The sequence below is a fragment of the Chrysochloris asiatica genome, unplaced genomic scaffold (assembly GCF_000296735.1).
Source record: "Chrysochloris asiatica unplaced genomic scaffold, ChrAsi1.0 scaffold00035, whole genome shotgun sequence".
NCBI lineage: Eukaryota > Metazoa > Chordata > Mammalia > Afrosoricida > Chrysochloridae > Chrysochloris > Chrysochloris asiatica.
The window spans coordinates 22,843,188-22,848,487 of record NW_006408553.1 but is presented as its reverse complement, the minus strand read 5'-3'; positions in this window follow the sequence as shown (position 1 = coordinate 22,848,487).

Below are 5,300 nucleotides of genomic sequence, written 5' to 3'. Positions count from 1 at the left end.
GAAAAGTAATTTGATTCTGTCCTATCTATTTTCAACATCACTTATTGTCTTATACCTGTACACTACATCAATGGCAACATCTTGCTGGCAAAAAGAGTTTATACTTCCTAAAGGCATCATTTTATGTTCCACAAATGTCTCTAATTTCCTTTTTGCCTATACAGTCACTCCTGTGGGTGGCAAATGGTATTTTGGTCATTAAGAGTATGAACTGAAAACCAGAGGGGGAAAAATGTACCTAATTGAAGCCTAAGGTGTTAAATCCATGGAAATATAATTCTACAGCTCATTAAAACATCTATAAAAGTGTATTTCTCTAGAGGAAAATAGCCAAATGAAATGCTCACAATAGATACTATCTGTAGGCACCAATTTGCATGGCTGGAGAGACTGTGGAGGAGGGGGAAAGTGCTAGTGGTCTTGGTAGAATTTTGTGCAGAAATCTGCATGTTCTATGTAAAACGTTGAGAACTGTAATATTAACAGTGAACTTCAAGTATTTTATGAGTTTGTTTTGGGGAGTATATGACTGCTAGGGACATCTCATGAATGCAAAAATATTTAGATAAAGCAGAGGCAACAAAACCACAATAATGGCTGTTATAGTTGCTAGTCTAATTTTCTCATACCCTCTTTCTTCCTCACTGGCTAATCCAGTTTCTCAAGATGAACTGAGATGGTTCAGCAAAGACCAAGATAATAGGAAAACAACTGTACATTATCGACCCATACTGTGAACTTCACAGAATCAGTTAAGGGGGCTCCAGAAAGTTTGTGGAAAAAATGGAATTAAAATATAATGGAATATTTTTACAAACTTTTTGAAGTCCCCTAGTATACTCAATTAAAGAAAGCAATCTGTAAAGACTATGTAGTATGTGATACCATTTATGAGGGGACTTCAAAAGTTCATGGAGAAAATATAATCAAAAGATACTGAATTTTTCCATGAACTTTTTGAAGCCCCATTGTAGGCAACTTGGGAAACTAATATTTGATTCACATTTAATTTACAGATCACTTTTAGTATTGCATCTTTATCTTCACTCTGTGCTAGAGGTATTATTGTAATTACTTTTCCACTTTTCAAATGGAAAAAGAACCACTAATATTCAGAGATGCTAAATGTTAATTTATAACTACCAAGAACAGACTGGGGACCCAAACTTAAATGGCTTGCTTACAAATTCCATGTTTCCTACTGCCTTCAAATTATTGTTGTTGTTGTTTAGTGTCTTCGAGTTAGTTGCAACACATAGTGACTGTGTGTGGGGTTTCTGAGGAGCAGTTGGTGGGTTTGAACTGTTGACTTTGTGATTCACTGCTTATCCTCCAGTTCCACACTGCCTTCAAGCAGTTACCTATATTATGGAGAGTTATGACCCATCTAGGGAGCTTGATGACTTAGTAGGATAAGCACTGCACTGCAAACCAAAGATCAGTGGACCAAGCCCACCAGCCACTCCATGGGGAAAAGATGTGACTTTCTATTTCTACAAAGTTTTGCAGCTTTGGAGACCCTAGACAAAGTCTCTGTGAGTCAGAATTGACTCAACAACACTTAACAACATGACCCACCTAGAGGAAATAATGAAGAATTAAGAAGGGATGATCACCCCACAAGGTACAGTTGGGTGAGCCCAGACAATGTCATTAGCTACTGCTGTCATTAGCAACCTGCAATATGCAAATGATACAACCTTGCTTGAGAAGATTTAAAATACTTATTGATGAAGATCAAAGACCACAGCCTTCAGTATGGGTTGCCCCTCAATGTAAAGAAAAAAATCTTCACCACTGCACCAATAAATAACATTCATATAAATGAAGAAAAGATTGAAGTTGCAATGACTACATTTTGCTTGGATCAACCATCAACACTCATGGAAGCAGCAGTCAAGAAATCAAACCATGTATTGCATTGGGCAAATCTGCTGCACAAGGCCTCTTTAAATAGCAAAGATGAGTTTGAAGACTAAGGTGCACCTGACCTAAACCATGGCATTTTCACTAACTTCATATACACACAAAAGTTGGATAATGAATATGGAAGACAGTAGACAAATTGATGCATTTGAGTTATGGTGTTGGAGGAGAATATTGAAAGTACCATGGACTGCCAAAAGAGCAAATATATCTGCTTTGGAAGAAGAACATCTAGAGTGCTCCTTGGATGTCAGGATGGCCAGATTTTGTCTTTCATACTTCGGACACATTGTCAGGAGGGACCAGTCACTGGTAGATATCATGTTTTGTAAAGTAGAGGGTGAGAGAGAAGACCCCCAACAAGATGGATTGGCACAGTGGCAGCATCAATGAGCTGAAACAGTAATGATTATGAGGTTGGCCCAGTATCGGGCAGTGTTTATTTCTGCTGTGCATAGGGTTGCTATGAGTTGGTACTGACTCAATAGCACCTAACAACAATGAGTGTCTAATTCTATAGGGAAGCTGAGATTGGCTTTAAGGCTTTTTCTAGGCTTCAAATAGTAGTTTTCAAAGCATAATGATTAATTTAATAGCAATTTTTTTTTTATAACTTCTACCTGGAGTTGTGGTGTGGTGCTATAAGATAAACACTGGACTGCTAACTGTAAGATGACAGTTCAAACCCACCAGTCATTCCTTGTAAACCCTATACAAAGTTGCTATGAAACTGGAACTGACTTGATGACATTTAACAACAACAACATGACATTAATTGTATTTTTTAGGATTCAGTGATTGAGAAGATACATTATGCTGAAAAAAAAAAAAAAAGCTCATGAATTCACTTAGGTGAATTTCTATTTAAGTAGAACATGAACACATATGAAAATCACTGTATATATGTATGTAAATCAGATATTTAATGAATCTATTAGCAATAACTAGATCCCCATTCTATATGTTACCAATGTATGAATCCTATCATAGATAAAGATTGACCAGGATTTTTTGGATCTGGCCCTCCTACACCACAAAAATCACAGTTTTTTTGCAACACTCTTTTTCTCATGTTGTCAGTTCATACACATTTTAATCATTTTTAAATGCTTTTAAAGGTATTCTCCATGCTTGGAGAATGTACAGTGTACTCTCTTACCTTGACATTTAGATTTTCAAAGACTGAATATTCATTATAGTCACCATAGTTATTTTTCTGAAAGGTATAAAAAGTAGTCCTCAAAACATTTGTATAATAGAAAAGGATGAAGAGGTTTCCTGGGTGACTCCATCTGCCTGCACCAAATTACTTTTGGGGAAAGATGTAAGATTCATCTCTCCCTTATAATAAATGTCAGATATTGAATCATTGTTTCTTAACCATATTCCAATCTGTTCTGACAGCCTCATGCCAGGTCCCCTTAGTTTACTACGTTAGCATATATTTACATGGTTTCTCTGCTTCAAAAAAAGCCCTGAGACATCTTTGTTGTCAAGAATATATTTTTCCCTAAGTGGGAGGTCAATAGCATCTCCATATTGCCGGTCAGGAAGAAGAAATGAGATGCCAAGTGTGACGCCCACTAATCATCTACCTTTCAGGACTTGATCTGGTAATTTTCTCCTAGGATGAAGAAGCTGACAGCAATGCTTTCAAGATGGAGAGAAGGCTTGTAAACCTGCCTGACTTATTATTTTCTGCCCGAATAATAAACATCCATCTGTTTCCTTGATAAAGTAACTAGTTTCATATTTAGAACAAGCCTGTTTAGTTGGCCTCAATTAGTGATTTTTCTAGAGAACATTACCTTAAGGGTAATGAAACGCTGTACATTATCCCAAACTCTCAAGATTTCTTCTTTCATTCCCTCCTTCTCTCTTTCCTTCCTTCTTTCTTACCTACCTACTTTTCTCTCTACTCTCCTTCCTTCCCTGTATTTCTTCCTCCATCCTTTCCTTCCTACTTCCCTTCCTCTCTTTCTCTCTTTTTCTTCATTCCTTCACTTTTAATTTAATTTAATTTTTGATGAAAACATGCACAGCAAAACCTGATCTTATGCCACAGTTTCTAGACATAATGATCAATGACTCAGTGACATTGCTTATAGTCAAGATTTTGAACTGATTCATTATTATTCAACTCACTTCTGAGAATTTGCTTTTCCACCATACATACTCAGAATTAGTATCTACTGTATATATGTTGCCGCTAGGTGCCATCCACTCAGTTTCCTCTCAGTAGAACAACACACTGCCCAGTTGCACTATCCTCATGATTTTATGTGTGAACCCATTCTTGCTGCCACTGCATCAATCCATATCATTGATGTCTTCATCTTTTATACTGACACTCTATTTTTCCAAACATGATGTTCTTCTCCTGGGAATCCTGACAACATGTCCAAAGTATGAGAGATAAAGTCTAGCCCTCCTAACTTCTAAGAAGCATTCTGACTATATTGCATCCAAGATAGATTTTTCTGGCACACACCTTTTCCTGTTTTCAAACCATTCAGTATCTCCTTGTTCTGTTCAAACAGCTGCCTCTTGGTTTATATACAGATTCTACATGAGCACAATCAAGTATCCTTGAATATTTATTCTTTGCAATGTTATCCATAGCTTGTAATGATCCATACATTCTAAAACATTTGCATAGACAATAAAACACAAGTGAATATCTTTCTGTGAGTCTCTACTTTCAGCTGAGGTTCCTCTGATTTCTCTTATTCTACATCCTCTTCTGAATCTGGTTTGAGATTCCAATCTGGAAGTTCTCTATCAATGTACTATTGCAGCACTCTTTGAATTATTTTCAGCAAAATTTTACTTGCCTATGATATTAATGATATTGCTTGATATTTTCCACATTCCATTGGGTCACTCTGTGGAATGAGCACAAATGTGGATTTCTTTCAATTGGTTGTTCTGGTAGCTGTCTTCCAAATTTCTTGGTATTGATAAGTGAGCACCTCCAGAGCTTATTAATTTGTTTAAAGATTTTAATTTCTATTCCATCAATTCCTGGAGCCTTGCGTTTCACCAGTACATTTAGTGCAGCTTGGATTTTTTCCTTCAGTAGCATCAGTTCATGGTCATTTGCTACCTCCTGAAATAGTTGAACATTTGCCATTTTATTTGGTGCAGTGACTTTGTGTATATCTTTCATTTTCTTTTGATGCTTTCTGCATCATAAATGATTTTGCCCATTAAAGCCTTCAGTTTTGGAAGTTGAAGCTTGAGTTTTTTCATCAATTCTTTCAGCTTTAGAAATGTTAAGCGTGTTTTTCCCTTTTGGTTTTCTTTAGCATCTCTATGCTGGGAAGCAGTTTCAGAGTCTCTTCTGATATTCATTTTGTAATTTTCTTTCTTTC